Below are 17,510 nucleotides of genomic sequence, written 5' to 3'. Positions count from 1 at the left end.
ATGTGAGTATACCCATTGGAACTCGGGAAGGGTCCCATATAATCAAAGCCCCAAACATCAAATGGTTCAATGACAAGTGAATAGTTCATAGGCATTTCCTGACGTTTACTGATGTTTCCTATTCTTTGGCATTCGTCACAAGACAAGACAAACTTACGGGCATCCTTGAAGAGAGTGGGCCAATAGAAACCTGATTGCAATACCTTATGAGCAGTTCTATCTCCAGCATGGTGTCCTCTGTAGGCTTCAGAATGACACTTCTGTAGGATCTGCCCCTGTTCATGTTCAGGCACACAACGTCTAATAACACCATCTACTCCTTCCTTATAAAGGTGAGGATCATCCCAAAAGTAGTGTCTCAAATCAAAGAAGAATTTCTTCTTTTGCTGATAGGTGAAACTGGGTGGTATGTATTTGGCTACGATATAGTTTGCGTAATCAGCATACCACGGTGCACTATGTGAAGTGCGGATGACACTCAATTGCTCATCAGGAAAGCTGTCATCAATAGGTCATGGGTCATCAAGGACATTCTCTAGCCTAGACAAGTTATCTGCTACAGGGTTATCAGCACCCTTTCGGTCAACAACGTGCAAATCAAATTCCTATAGCAGGAGAACCCATCTTATTAGCCTAGGCTTAGCGTCCTTCTTCTCCATAAGGTACTTAATAGCAGCATGATTAGAGTGAATAGTGACTTTGGAGTCAACTATATAAGATCTGAACTTTTCACATGCAAACACGACTGCTAAAAACTCCTTCTCTATAGTGCCATAGTTTCTTTGGGCACTGTCTAGAGTTTTACTAGCGTAGTGAATAACATTCAACTTCTTGTCAACTCTTTGTCCTAGAACAGCACCGACAGCATAATCACTAGCATCACACATGATTTCAAAGGGAAAGTTCCAATCAGGCGGTTGAACAATAGGTGCGGTTATCAAGGCCTTCTTAAGTATTTCGAAAGCTTCCTCACAATCCTCATCAAAAACAAAAGGAACAACCTTCTGCAAGAGGTTGGTAAGAGGCCTAGAAATCTTAGAGAAGTTAATGAACATTCTATAGAAACCAGCGTGACCTAGGAAACTTCATATACCTCTGATATTTGTGGGGCAAGGCATTTTCTCAATTGCATCAACCTTAGCCTTATCAACTTCAATGCCTTTCTCAGAGATTTTGTGTCCTAAGACGATGCCTTCATTAACCATGAAGTGGCACTTCTCTGTCACGCCCAAGATGCGACCCTATCCTCAATTTGGCACGAAGGCCTTGTCGGGGATAGAAGCGCATCTCGTCGTGTCGCAAGAATGGATATCGTTACAAGTACATGTACTGAAAAGAAGATATATATATATATATATATATATATATATATATATATATATAGAATTGGCTTACACTCGCCACAAGCTACATCAGAGACACATCAGTACATTACATAATCATCAAGAGTAAGAGCAGGGTCCGACTACGGACGAAAACAAACACAAAAGAAGAACGACGTCCATCCTTGCTATCCCAGGCTACCGGCCTGGAACCCATCCTAGATCGATGAAGAAGAAGAAGAAGAAGAAGCAACTCCAAATGAACAATCAACACGCTCGCGTCAAGTAACCTTTACCTGCACCTGCAACTGGTGTTGTAGTAATCTGTGAGCCACAGGGGACTCAGCAATCTCATTTCCAAAGGTATCAAGACTAGCAAAGCTTAATGGGTGAGCTATGATTAAGTGGTGAGGTTGCAGCAGCGACTAAGCATGTATTTGGTGGCTAAACTTACGAGTACAAGAAATAAGAGGGGGAGATCTACGCATAACGGATGTGACTACTCATGATCAAATGAATGATCCTGAACACCTACCTACGTCAGACATAACCCCACCGTGTCCTCGATCGGAGAAGGAACTCACGAAAGAGACAGTCACGGTTACGCACACAGTTGGCATATTTTAATTAAATTAACTTCAAGTTATCTAGAACCAGTGTTAAACAAAGTTTCGACGTTGCCACATAACTGCGGGCACGGCTTTCCGAAAAGATTTAAACCTGCAGGGGTGCTCCAACTAGTCCATCACAAATTAACACAAGCCGCATAGAAATCCTCAATCACGAAGCTCGCGATCTCGTCGGATTCCCTAGTGGAAAACCTCAACTCTGAGATTACCCAAAGCATCACCGGAATCCCGATGCACAAGATATTTCGTCGAAGGTAAAACTAATCCAGCAAGGCCGCCCGACGTGTCGACGATCCCGATAGGAGCCGCGTATCTCGTTCTCAGGACACGACGGATGAGCGATGGTTACCACGCCAAACGCCGAGTTGCCCCGGGTAGCGTTAATAAGCTGCTCTGTTTTGGACCAACACTCATGAGGAGCACTGGCCCGGGGGTTGATTAAATTATGCTCGGGGTCCGGAAAGTCCCTATGCAATTTTATTAGGTGATTAGGCAAATGTAGTACCAATGTTGGGCCTTGCCAGACTAGCTTTAATCTAAAACGAATTATCAAGGGGGTCCCCATAACAACCCCGATCGTGTTAGGAGCGCTCATTTATGGAACATAACACCGGTAGCTGGAAACTAAGAGGGCAAAGGTGGAACAAAACACCAGGCTAGAAAGGCCGAGCCTTCCACCTCTTACCAAGTATATAGGTGCATTAAATTAAATAGCATTAATATGGTGATATAACAAGAAACCCATATTATCACATAGAAGCAACTACACCTGCAACTAGCGACGCTAACACAGGGTTAAGCAAGCAGTAACATAGTCAATCAGTGGTTTGCTAGGTTGAACAGGTTGAAGGTTTCATGGCATTGTTGAGAGGCTGATATTTAACATGTGGTAGGCAACGAGACATAACGACAGAAACGATAAAACTAGCATGGCAATGATAGTAATGGTATCTGGGGAAATTGTCATCTTGCCTGAGATCCCGCTTGGAAGAAGAATGCCTCCGTGAAGCAGACGAACCGACGTAGTCGAACGGGTCCTCACAATCCGACACGCTGCGAAACTCTATCAAGACGAAGCAAACCGGAAACACAAATCAACACAAGGAATTCACCACACGATGCACAACACAAATGATGCATGAGCAGCTGAATACATGCAAGACACGGCATGACAATTCACACAAACAGACACTACACATTAAGTGAAGTTCAATATGCAACGAGTTGCATATTGACAAAACTCCATGTTAGTTATTTAGTTCTATCCCGATTAGGTAATTGGCAATATTAAAAGGTTGTTAACATGGCAAGGGGGTGAATCACAAATTAATCTACCTAGCTAGGCATTTTAAATGAGGCCGGAAACGACATATAGCATCTCCGAAATGACCCCACGTGTTAAATTCTAATTCTGTCCAGATTTTTCCTAATCACATTTTAAGTTTGTTAAACGGCAAAACAAAGTGGTTCACGTGATTCTACTCGTCGTTCTGGTCCATTTACATATATCGCACATCTCCAACGGAGCTACGGTTAACTAGCTACGAATTAAAACATCTTAACACAGTAACACGCAAATCAATGCAACCAACGCATCTTATTACTTTTATCATGCATGGAAGTGGCTTTTGCAAAACTATACAAAATTCTACACCTTCTATAATCTACGATTTTTGCAAGCGATGCATGGTTAAATACTTAATAGCCGCCTAAGAGATGACATTTTGTAAATAGGCAGTGCATTGGACAAGTGACCAAATGCATGGCAAAGAAGGAAAAAAACATGCAAAATTGACGTGCAGCCGTGGGGATTTGATCCCTCGCCTCCTGGGTGAATACTAGCCTTGCTAACCACTACGGTATGGTTTATGATGCTTGTAGGGAGTTACTCCACATGAAACATATGCTAGCGCTGAACTAAAAGGAAAAAAATGCAACAGAAAAAGAAATGAAAATGATGGACGCGTTGTGATTCGATCTCAGGTCTCCCGAGTTGCAACACAATACGCCGATGAGTGCGCTACAAGCGGATAGTGATACAAAACTGGAATTCGCTGCACACGAAACATACCCTGATGCTTACCTGACGAAACTGAACATGAAACAGAGACTTGCTGCTCTGTCTCCGTGGCTGGGGATGCAAGCGCAGGTGGGGCGGCGCGCCTTGCTGGCGGGGGAGCGGCGCCAACGAGGTGCTGAAGGTCCGACATCGAGGGGAAACGGATCCGGGCGGATCCCACCACGGCTGCTCCGGCCTTGGTGGTACCGATGGATCCGATGAGCAGCAGCAACGGAGTTCCTACAGGACGGCCATGGCGACTGGCGGGGGGCACTGGTCTGGCCGAGGAGGCCCCAGATGGGAGGAACGGCATAGCTCTGGCGAGCGGCGGCTCCGGCATGGCCGCTTGCTTGCTGGCGCTGCAGCTTCGCGCGGCCATCCATGGCGGTCTGATGTAGAACAAGGGAGAAGATGCGGTGAGGAGGAGGGAGAGAGAGCACGGGAAGGAGAGGAACGAGGAGGCGAGGCACTGATATTCGGCGAGGTTTCGGTCGGCGACAAACCGCGGGGTCGAGGTGACAGCGGGGACTCAAAGGCTTGGGCTCTTGGACAAGGGGAGGCTCCGGCGCAAGGCTTCGGGGGAACATACCATGAGCACGAGGAGGAGCTCGGGCTCCTGGTCAGTTGTGACCACGGCTCGGGCGCAAGGAGGTCGTGGCCTCAGTCCGAATTGGATCGAGCGCCGGCTAGAGAGAGGACGCGGGTGGATCTGGATTGAAACGATCCCGAGGAAGGAGGAGGCAGGTCGGGCCTGGCGGCGACCGAGGGAGGGATGGGACAATCCTCCTCGATTTTAGGGTCCCTACATATATTTATACACACAAGATATGACAGGATGAGTCTATCTCATCCCTTCGATTGAAATCAAACGGTCGAGATTATTAGGTAAGGGATTTCAATTGACAAACCGATGATGGTTTAGGGTAAAACGGAGTTGATCCGGGCCTAGCGGTCACGACCAACTGGTTCGGGTTTCAGGAGGTTTTCGGACTAGGCTGCGTGGAGGTCGGTGCACTGTGCAGAGGGGCTAGGCGGAGATGAGAGGGAGAACGGTCACCCGGCAACGTATTTTAGAACACCGATAAAGCATCCGACGATAGACCTGAGACGGTGCCGCTACGGTCGACCGTTCGGGTATTAGACGGACTCCGATCGAGACGTAAATTGACAGGCGGCCTACCTATATCTAAATAAGACCGCACGTCAAATCTCAACCCAATTAGAGAAAGTTTTACGCACACTTTTGAAAGCAAGATCTCGACGATGCCACGGGCGCGTGCGAGTGCGATCGGGCTCAGAACGGACAACGACGAGAACCGGCAACTAACAACGGATCCAAGTTTTGAAAACTGGCGGCAACGAGATGCTGATGCAATGCTGATGATGCGCATGATGCGATGATGATGCAACAAATAAAAATAACCACACGACGAAAACGGAATAGAAGGGGAATCTTCTGGAACGTCGCCATCGGGCTGTCACAACTCTCCTACACTACAAGAGGATCTCGCCCCGAGATCCAAGAATGAAAGGGGGAGAGGATGAGAAAGCAAGAGGTAAAGACTTAGTCGCTTCTTTGACAAACGAGTGAAACCAACGATCCTTGAAGGTTGCAAAGAGATGAGAATGGTATGAGAAAGAAGCAAGAATTCACGGAAAATTTTGGCAACACTTCGGTAGGAAAACGGGACAAAAAATCCGATAAGAAGAGAGAATTAGACAATATTCACAACAAACAAGTAAATAGAGCAAGGGAGCACCATGAACTTGGTAGAACAACATAATAGACCCAAAGAGCAACATCACAATGCCTCAGGAACAATAGAATAGGAACTAGCTCATACGGAAGAAGAGAATGACAATTATATCGCAAATGAACTTGACAAGCACCCTTGCGAGAAGAAATGAACGTAGTTGTTGGAAAACAACAACGAAAGAACAAGATAGTAGTGGGCTTATGGAAACCTTTTCAAATTGATGAAGTGATAACCAGCCACCAACAGAAACAAGGATTGATTGGGAGAACAAGATATGGACAGTTACTTACACCAAGAGGATACATTGAGAACTTGGATTAATGACAAGCGCCATGATAGCAGCAATCCATAGGAAAAGCTTTAGGTGAAATCCAAACCAAGGTAGCTCAATGAAGAAATCATGGGTTGAAAATATCTCATGATCATAGAATTGGTGGGTTTAATTATCTCATTCTTGAAAGGAAAACTCTTCGAGGCTCCTACACTAACAAGAATGCTATAATACCACCTCAAAGGATAAAGGAAGAACAATTGCACATATAAATGCAAGAGAACATGATACTTGAGGTTCTCCAACAAGAATCTTGAAGAACACTTGAGAATGGATTGAAACCTTGATGAACCACCAAGAAGGACCACCGTATACAAATGAATGATGCAAAGACATGAAGGTAGAACAGAATAAGGTTATGGCCTTGCCAAGATTTAGATGAAGCCTCACAAGGAGATACTTAAAGAACTTGGAACTCCAGAAAAGAAAAGATAAGAACACTTGAGAAAAAGGAATTGATATCGTGAGCCCTCCGGAAGAAGAAATTCAGATTACTATGAACAAGAATAAGAATTATATTATGCTTATCCTTCATCAAGTTTAATTGATGACAAGCAACGGATTAAGCATACAACTTATTCCTCTTGAAAGAATCTTGAATAGACAAAGAGATAAGCACCACTTGAAGCATAATTGAAGGAAGCACTGGTAAGAATTCACAATTGAATGGGAAAACCAAGAATTAATGGAGATACATGAGAATGATGAGATCATAAGCCACCTGAGAGAAAACTTGAACAAGGCACCGGATAATCAAGAGACGAACGAAGAGGAAACAATGGGGAAGAATTGAGGATGAAAGATGAAAGCTGAGAACGAAGAATCTTCTGAAATGATGGCCTTCGGAGAATCCAGAATGAAAAAAACTCCGAAATGCACCGGATAGCAAGAAAGGGATTACTCATGATTGGGAATAATTCAAGATGATGCCAGAAGGCTGAAACGATGAATCATGAAGAGAATGGACCAAGAATGAGAGAAACACTCCTTCGAATCTTCAATGGAGAAAATGACGAGAAGAACCTCACCAAGAATAACTGAGACACTCCGGAATAAAGAAGAATGCAAGTTTGAGCCAAATATGAGAATTAACTCAAATAGATCTTGAAGAAGTAATATGACTGGTGGAAATCATTCTTACGTCATAGTTGAAAAGAATTAAAGATCTCCAGAAGATTACAAGAGCTATAACAGATCCTGGGAAAAACCTGTGGGTTATGGGCCCACTCAAAGAAATCACCGTTGAAAAGATTACTAGAACGGGAGATATTGCACCGGTACAAGAAAACTAGATGAGGTTAGTACCTCGAAATAAGTGAAGGGTTGAAAACCAGAACTTCTGAAATATCTTTAACACTGTGGATAGAAAGAGAGAGGAATTAATAAACAAGATAGGCTGAAAGAATTTCCAATGTCGGAAAGAATTTAATGGTTGAAAAGGATATGCTGACCATGGAAAACTGAACTGAATTCACCGGAAAAGATAACAATATTGAATAAAGATGAACACGGAGCTCCTGAGAATCTTCACAATGAACCACCGGGTAAGAGAGAAAGAACAGACAGCGGAAGCACAATGAAAAGAAAACTCCTGGATAAAAATTGAATCACTCAGAAAAAGGGCAGGAGGGTGGGGAAAAACAAAGACAACTTGGGCTAGATGAGACAACTCCGGAAAGAATTCAGAGAATGATCTTGCAAAATAGGAGAGGATGGAATTCACTTGAAGAGAAACACACCGTTTGGAAAATAATTAACATGAAGACTCCGGTTGACAAGAATTGACATGACAATTGAACGAACAAAAGAATTAGCATTCACATAAAAATATGAGAACACCTCTTAGGAAAGATCTGAAATCACCACTTGACATCGAAGCAACTTGAATTACCATATTCCAACAAAACAAAGGGTGTGGCTTGCAATTAGCCAGAACAAACTCATGAGAAAGATTTCCGTTTGATATTTTCGTGGACAGGATCGCACGGGCTCGATTTTACAGTAGCCATCAAGTGCAAGGCAATGCACCCGACATACGAAGCGTCCCCGAGTCGTAGCAAGCTACAAGGACTCTTTAAGACACCACGTGTACTACTGTAAGTCGATCGTGAACAAACGAATCCACTAGATGTCGAACCCCAACCTAACATCATGCATTTGTTGGAAGATTGTCCTATAAGAAACTACTTGAATTCCCACCTATGAATTCCCGAAATATTTGGTCATGCAATCTGGTACACGGATACAAGGAGTAATAATCACACAACTCATATACTAACCCGTCACCTGTATCACATCCGTCAACACACGACCAGAATCTCGGACCATCATCTACTACACACCCTCGTGATCACAACGATACAAAGTATGGCAATACTCCCGAACAATCTGCACCAGTACTGGGGACATCGGAGTTATCTCGCCACTACTAGTATTGAAGCAATTACGAACATCCTTCGTTCTGAGATACTAAGAAATCTGAATGATAACGATGTGCTCGAGAATCCCCTGGAGCTCGACTCCCCTGAAACTCAAAGCAGATAGGAGGCACCAAGACAGAACTCCATCACATCGGCATCATATAGATTCCAAGAATATCCGCGTGATCCTAAAAAAAATTGAGTGAGAAGAGGAGTAGAATTAAATTATTACGTCAAGATTCCTCACCACAGCATAGAAGAGGAGAAAAAAGAATCCTACTGTCCGATATATAACTAGACTCAAAGCAGTTTTTCACTAGACTCGACTCGGCCAAGTTCGATCAATCAAGGGGGCTCCTAGGTCGGTACTGCTCTGATACCAATTTGTCACGCCCAAGATGCGACCCTATCCTCAATTTGGCATGAAGGCCTCGTCAAGAATAGAAGCGCATCTCGTCGTGTCGCAAGAATGGATATCGTTACAAGTACATGTACTGAAAAGAAGAGATATATATATAGAATTGGCTTACACTCGCCACAAGCTACATCAGAGTCACATCAGTACATTACATAATCATCAAGAGTAACAGCAGGGTCCGACTACGGACGAAAACAAATGACAAAAGAAGAACGACGTCCATCCTTGCTATCCCAGGCTGCTGGCCTGGAACCCATCCTAGATCGATGAAGAAGAAGAAGAAGAAGCAACTCCAAATGAACAATCAACGCGCTCGCGTCAAGTAACCTTTACCTGCACCTGCAACTATTGTTGTAGTAATCTGTGAGCCACACGGGATTCAGCAATATCATTTCCAAAGGTATCAAGACTAGCAAAGCTTAATGGGTGAGGTATAGTTAAGTGGTGAGATTGCAGCAGCGACTAAGCATATATTTGGTGGCTAAACTTACGAGTACAAGAAATAAGAGGGGGAAGATCTACGCATAACGGACGTGACTACTCATGATCAAATAAATGATTCTGAACACCTACCTACGTGACATAACCCCACCTTGTCTTCGATCGGAGAAGGAACTCACGAAAGAGACAGTCACGGTTATGCACACAGTTGGCATATTTCAATTAAATTAACTTCAAGTTATCTAGAACCAGTGTTAAACAAAGTTTCCACGTTGCCACATAACCGCAGGCATGGCTTTCCGAAAAGATTAAACCCTACAGGGGTGCTCCAACTAGTCCATCACAAATTACCACAAGCTGCATAGAAATCCTCAAACACGAAGCTCGCGATCTCGTCGGATTCCCTAGTGGAAAACCTCAACTCTGAGATTACCCAAAGCATCACCGGAATCCCGACGCACAAGATATTTCGTCGAAGGTAAAACTAATCCAGCAAGGCCGCCCGACGTGTCGACGATCCCGATAGGAGCCGCGTATCTCGTTCTCAGGACACGACGGATGAGCGATGGTTACCACGCCAAACGCCGAGTTGCCCCGGGTAGCGTTAATAAGCTGCTCTGTTTTGGACCAACACTCATGAGGAGCACTGGCCCGGGGGTTGATTAAATTATGCTCGGGGTCCGGAAAGTCCCTATGCAATTTTATTAGGTGATTAGGCAAATGTAGTACCAATGTTGGGCCTTGCCAGACTAGCTTTAATCTAAAACGAATTATCAAGGGGGTCCCCATAACAACCCCGATCGTGTTAGGAGCGCTCATTTATGGAACATAACACCGTTAGCCGGAAACTAAGGGGGCAAAGGTGGAACAAAACACCAGGCTAGAAAGTCCGAGCCTTCCACCTCTTACCAAGTATATAGGTGCATTAAATTAAATAGCATTAATATGGTGATATAACAAGAAACCCATATTATCACATGGAAGCAACTGCACCTGCAACTAGCAACGCTAACACAGGGTTAAGCAAGCAGTAACATAGTCAATCAGTGGTTTGCTAGGTTGAACAGGTTGAAGGTTTCATGGCATTGTTGAGAGGCTGATATTTAACATGTGGTAGGCAACAAGACATAACGACAGAAACGATAAAACTAGCATGGCAATGATAGTAATGGTATCTGGGGAAATTGTCATCTTGCCTGAGATCCCGCTTGGAAGAAGAATGCCTCCGTGAAGCAGACGAACCGACGTAGTCGAACGGGTCCTCACAATCCGACACGCTGCGAAACTCTATCAAGACGAAGCAAACCGGAAACACAAATCAACACAAGGAATTCACCACACGATGCACAACACAAATGATGCATGAGCAGCTGAATACATGCAAGACACGGCATGACATTTCACACAAATAGACACTACACATTAAGTGAAGTTCAATATGCAACGAGTTGCATATTGACGAAACTCCACGTTAGTTATTTAGTTCTATCCCGATTAGGTACTCGTCAATATTAAAAGGTTGTTAACATGGCAAGGGTGTGAATCACAAATTAATCTACCTAGCTAGGCATTTTAAATGAGGCCGGAAACGACATATAGCATCTGCGAAATGACCCCACGTGTTAAATTCTAATTCTGTCCAGATTTGTCCTAATCACATTTTAAGTTTGTTAAACGGCAAAACAAAATGGTTCACGTGATTCTACTCGTCGTTCTGGTCCATTTACATATATGGCACATCTCCAACGGAGCTACGGTTAACTAGCTACGAATTAAAACATTTTAACACAGTAACACGCAAATCAATGCAACCAACGCGTCTTATTACTTTTATCATGCATGGAAGTGGCTTTTGCAAAACTATACAAAATTCTACACCTTATATAATCTACGATTTTTGCAAGCGATGCATGGTTAAATACTTAATAGCCGCCTAAGAGATGACATTTTGTAAATAGGCAGTGCATTGGACAAGTGACCAAATGCATGGCAAAGAAGGAAAAAAACATGCAAAAGTGAAGTGCAGCCATGGGGATTTGATCCCTGGCCTCCTGGGTGAATACTAGCCTTGCTAACCACTACGGTATGGTTTATGATGCTTGTAGAGAGTTACTCCACATGAAACATATGCTAGCGCTAAACTGAAAGGAGAAAAATGCAACAGAAAAAGAAATGAAAATGATGGACGCGTTGTGATTCGATCTCAGGTCTCCCGAGTTGCAACACAACACGCTGACCAGTGCGCTACGAGCGGTAGTGATACAAAACTGGAATTCGCTGCAGATGAAACGTACCCCGATGCTTACCTGACGAAACTAAACATGAAACAGAGACTTGCTGCTCTGCCTCCGTGGCTGGGGATGCAAGCGTGGGTGGGGTGGCGCGCCTTGCTGGCGGGGGAGCGGCGCCGACGAGGTGCTGAAGGTCCGGCGGCGAGGGGAAACGGATCCGGGCGGATCCCACCACGGTTGCTCCGGCCTTGGTGGTACCGATGGATCCGATGAGCAGCAGCAACGGAGTTCCTGCAGGGCGGCCATGGCGACTGGCGGGGGGCACTGGTCTGGCCGAGGAGGCCCCGGACGGGAGGAACGACACAGCTCCGGCGAGCGGCGGCTCCAGCATGGCCGCTTGCTTGCTGGCACTGCAGCTTCGCGCAGCCATCCATGGCGGTGTGCTACAGAACAAGGGAGAATATGCGGTGAGGAGGAGGGAGAGAGAGCACGGGAAGGAGAGGAACGAGGAGGCGAGGCACTGATCTTCGGCGAGGTTCCGGCCGGCGACAAACCGCGGGGTCGAGGTGGCAGCGGGGACTCGAAGGCTTGGGCTCTTGGACAAGGGGAGGCTCCGGCGCAAGGCTTCGGGGGAACATACCATGAGCACGAGGAGGAGCTCGGGCTCCTGGTCAGTTGTGACCATGGCTCGGGCGCATGGAGGCCGTGGCCTCGGTTCGAATTGGATCGAGCGCCGGCTAGAGAGAGGACGCGGGTGGATCTGGATTGAAACGATCCCGGGGAAGGAGGAGGCAGGTCGGGCCTAGCGGTGGCTGAGGGAGGGATGGGACAATCCTCCTCGATTTTAGGGTTCCTACATATATTGATACACACAAGATATGACAGGATGAGTCTATCTCATCCCTTCGATTGAAATCGAACGGTCGAGATTATTAGGTCAGGGATTTGAATTGACAAACGATGATGGTTTAGGGTAAAACGGAGTTGATCAGGGCCCAGCGGTCATGACCAACCGGTTCGGGTTTCGGGAGGTTTCTGGACTAGGCTGCGTGGAGGTCGGTGCACTGTGCAGAGGGGCTAGGCGGAGATGAGAGGGAGAACGGTCACCCGGCAACGTATTTTAGAACACCGATAAAGCATCTGACGATAGACCTGAGACGGTGCCGCTACGGTCGACCGTTCGGGTATCATACGGACTCCGATCGCAACGAAAATTGACAGGCGGCCTACCTATATCTAAATAAGACCGCACGTCAAATCTCAACCCAATCAGAGAAAGTTTTACACACACTTTTGAAAGAAAGATCTCGACGATGCCGCGGGCGTGTGCGAGTCCGGTCGGGCTCAGAACGGACAACGACGAGAACCGGCAACTAACAACGGATGCAAGTTTTGAAAACTGGCGGCAACGAGATGTCGATGCAATGCTGATGATGTGCATGATGCGATGATGATGCAACAAATAAAAATAACCACACGACGAAAACGGAATAGAAGGGGAATCTTATGGAACGTCGCAATCGGGCTGTCACCTTCTCCCAGTTCAAGACGAGGTTGGTATATTTGCATCTCTGTAAGACTCGATCAAGGTTGTTGAGGCAATCATCAAAGGAAGAACCTTAAACGGAGAAATCATCCATGAAAACCTCAACAATCTTTTCACAAAAGTCAGAGAATATAGCCATCATACATCTTTGAAAGGTGGCAGGTGCATTGCATAAGCCAAAAGGCATACGTCTATAAGAAAAGGTATCGAAGGGGCAGGTGAAAGTGGTTTTCTCCTGATCAGATTGTGCAACAGGTATTTGCGAGAAACCTGAATAACCGTCTAGAAAGCAAAAGTGTGTGTGTTTAGATAGCCTTTCTAGCATTTGGTCGATACACGGCAAAGGATAATGGTCTTTCCTAGTTGCCTTGTTCAGTTTCCGGAAGTCTATCACCATCCTATAACCAGTAATAATCCTCTGCGGGATTAGTTCATTCTTATCATTAGGAATGACGGTGATACCTCCCTTCTTAGGTACACAATGTACTGGACTTACCCAATCACTATGAGCAACAGGATAAATGATTCCTGCTTCTAGAAGCTTTAATATTTCTTTCCTCACGACCTCTTTCATCTTAGGATTTAATCTCCTTTGATGATCAGCAACTGGTTTAGAATCAGGGTCAGTTTTAATCTTGTGCTGACATAGAGTGGGACTAACACCCTTAAGATCATCAAGAGTATATCCAATAGCCTCACGGTGCTTCCTCAAAGTTTTTAATAACTTCTTCTCTTTGTGATTCGAGAGGTGGGCGCTAATAATAACAGGATATATCTCCTTCTCATCAAGGTAGGCATACTTAAGAGTATCTGGTAAGTGTTTTAGCTCGAACATAGGATCACCTTTTGGTGGGGGAGGATCCCCAAGCAGTTCAACAGGCAGATTATTCTTGAGAATAGGATATTGTTCTAAAACAATTTTATCTATCTCATCTCTTTCATCCATATGCATATCATTTTCATGCTCAAGCAGATATTCCTCTAAAGGATCCATAGGAGGTACAACAATAGAGGCAAGAGCAATGATTTCATCCCTACCAGACGACTCTTTTTCATGGGGTTGTCTTCCAAACTTGGAGAAGTTAAATTCATGAGACACACCCTTGAAACTAACAGTGACAGTCTGTTTAACGCAATCAATATGGGCATTGACAGTGTTGAGAAAGGGTCTACCAAATATGATGGGACAAAAGCTATCTTGTGCAGTAGCAAGGACGAGGAAATCAGTAGGATACTTTGTCTTACCACACTCGACTTCTACGTCTCTCACAATTCCCAGAGGGCAGATAGTGTCTCTATTAGCTAGCGTAATAGTGACATCAATGGGTTCTAACTCAGCAGGTGCAATCTCATCTTTGATTTCATCATATAAGGACCGGGGTATTGCACTAACACTAGCACCCATATCACATAAACCATGATAACAGTGATCTCCTATCTTGACAGAAACAACGGGCAGGCCAACTACAGGTCCGTATTTGTCTTTCGCGTGAGGTTTAGCAATTCTAGCGGAGTCCTCACCGAATTTGATAACATGCCCGTCTATGTCTTCGGCTAAGAGATCTTTGATAATAGCAACACTAGGTTCAACTCTAATTTCCTCAGGGGGTGCAAGTGGTCTAATGTAACCCCTATGTATCACAGTTGGAGCTTTAGAATAATCCTTTTTCCTAGCAGGGTAAGGTGGTTTCTCAGTGTAGGCACAAGGAACAATAGGATCACTAAAGGCAATGACTTTCTCTTCAACTAGATTGGGTTTAACTATGTTGACGTCTATAGGAGGATGATACTTAAACCACTTCTCTTTAGGAAGATCAACATGAGCAGCAAAAGATTCACATAGAGAAGCTACTATCTCAGAGTCAAGTCCATACTTAGCGCTAAAATCTCTAGAAGTGTTTGTTTCAACAAAAGATTTAACGCAATCAAACTGGAAATTCATACCTAACTCCTTACCTTCTTCAAGCTCCCAATCTTCAGAGTTACGTTTGATTATTTCCAATAAATTCCACTTGTGGTCAATATCCTTCTTCATAAAAGAACCAGTACAAGAAGTGTCAAGCATGGTACGATCTTCATGAGAAAGCCGAGCATAAAAGTTTTGAGTGATAATTTCTCTCGAGAGCTCATGATTGGGGCATGAATATAGCATTGATTTAAGCCTCCCCCAAGCTTGAGCTATGCTTTCCCTGTCACGAGGCCAAAAGTTATAAATATAATTCTGATCACGATGTACTAAATGCATAGGATAAAACTTTTGATGAAATTCCAATTTCAACCGATTGTAGTCCCATGATCCAGTATCATCACATAGCCTGTACCATGTCAACGCCTTATCCTTCAAAGATAAAGGAAAGACTTTCTTCTTTACCTCATTCTCGGGCAAACCTACAAGCTTAAATAAACCACAAACTTCATCTACATAGATTAGATGCAAGTCTGGATTTGATGATCCATCTCCTGTAAAAGGATTAGCCAGCAGTTTCTCAAGCATACCCGAAGGAATTTCATAAAAGATATTTTCAGTAGGTACCTCAGGTTGAGGAACAACTCCTCATGATTCCGTTCGTGGTGAAGATACCCCGAACAAACTCCTCAAAGGAACAGTTTCCATAGTGACAAGTGACAATAAATTTCAGCACAGTATATAAATGTTTCCTTACCAAATTTCACTTACCAAAGGCGCTTCACTCCCCGGCAACGGCGCCAGAAAAGAATCTTGATGACCCACAAGTATAGGGGATCAATCATAGTCCTTTCGATAAGTACGAGTGTCGAACCCAACGAGGAGCAGAAGCCTCTGATAAACGGTTTTCAGCAAGGTAATAACTACAAGCACTGAAAGTAGCGGTAACAAGTGATGGTGTAGTGAGGTGAAACGTAGCAAGTGAAAAGTAACAAGTAACAAGTAGTAGAAACGGTGCAGCAAGGTGCCCAATCCCTTTTGTAGCAAGGGACAAGCCTGAACAAAGTCTTATAGGAGGAAAAGCGCTCCCGAGGACACACGGGAATTTCTGTCATGCTAGTTTCATCATGTTCATGTGATTCGCATTCGTTACTTTGATAGTTTGTTATGTGGGTGGACCGGCGCTTGGGTACTGCCCTTACTTGGACAAGCATCCCATTTATGATTAACCCCTCTCGCAAGCATCCGCAACTACGAAAGAAGAATTAAGACAACGTCTAACCATAGCATTAAACTAGTGGATCCAAATCAGCCCCTTACGAAGCAACGCATAGACTGGGTTTAAGCTTTTGTCACTCTAGCAACCCATCATCTACTTACTACTCCCCAATGCCTTCCTCTAGGCCCAAAGATGGTGAAGTGTTATGTAGTCGACGTTCACATAACACCACTAGAGGAAAAGACAACATACAGCATATCAAAATACCGAACGAATACCAAATTCACATGACTATTATCAGCATGACTTATCCCATGTCCTCAGGAACAGAAGTAACTACTCACAAAGCATAATCATAATCATGATCAGAGGTGTAATGAATAGCATCAAGGATCTGAACATAAACTCTTCCACCAAGTAATCCAACTAGCATCAACTACAAAGAGTAATCAACACTACTAGCAACCTTACAAGTACCAACCGGAGTCGCGAGACGGAGATTGGTTACAAAAGATGAACTAGGGTTTGGAGAGGAGATGGTGCTGATGAAGATGTTGATGGAGATGACTCCCCTCCGACGAGAGGAGTGTTGGTGATGACGATGGCGACGATTTCCCTCTCCGAGAGGGAAGTTTCCCCGACAGGATCGTCCTGTCGGAGCTCTAGATTGGATCTGCTCAAGTTCCGCCTCGTGGCGGCGGAGAATCCACGAAAAAGCTCCACCCTGATTTTTTTCTGGACGAAACCCTTCATATAGCAAAAGAGGGGGGCCAATGGGCCGCCAGGGTGCCCACAAGCCCTGTAGCCACCACCAGGGGGCGGCGGCTACCAGGCTTGTGGGGCCCTAGTAGCTCCCCTCTGGTGCTTCTTTCGCCCAGTATTTTTTATATATTCCCAAAAAATTCCACGTTGATTTTTACGGCATTTGGAGTTGCGCAGAATAGAGGACTCAGACTTGCTCCTTTTCCAGTCCAGAATTCCAGCTGCCGGTATTCTCCCTCTTCAAATAAACCTTGCAAAATAAGAGAGAAAAGGCATAAGTATGGTACCACAAAGTAATATAACAGTCCATAAAGCAATAAATATCAACATGAAAGCATGATGCAAAATGGACGTATCATCGGTCTCACGTCCAGATGGGCCACGAGGTACCCACTACCCACCAGCCCACGAGCAAGGCCTCTGGTGCACCTTAGTGGATAGTTACCACCTCCTTCACCTACTAGTCCTC

This window comes from Hordeum vulgare, chromosome 5H, assembly GCF_904849725.1.
Source record: "Hordeum vulgare subsp. vulgare chromosome 5H, MorexV3_pseudomolecules_assembly, whole genome shotgun sequence".
Lineage (NCBI taxonomy): Eukaryota > Viridiplantae > Streptophyta > Magnoliopsida > Poales > Poaceae > Hordeum > Hordeum vulgare.
This window is presented reverse-complemented; position numbering follows the sequence as displayed.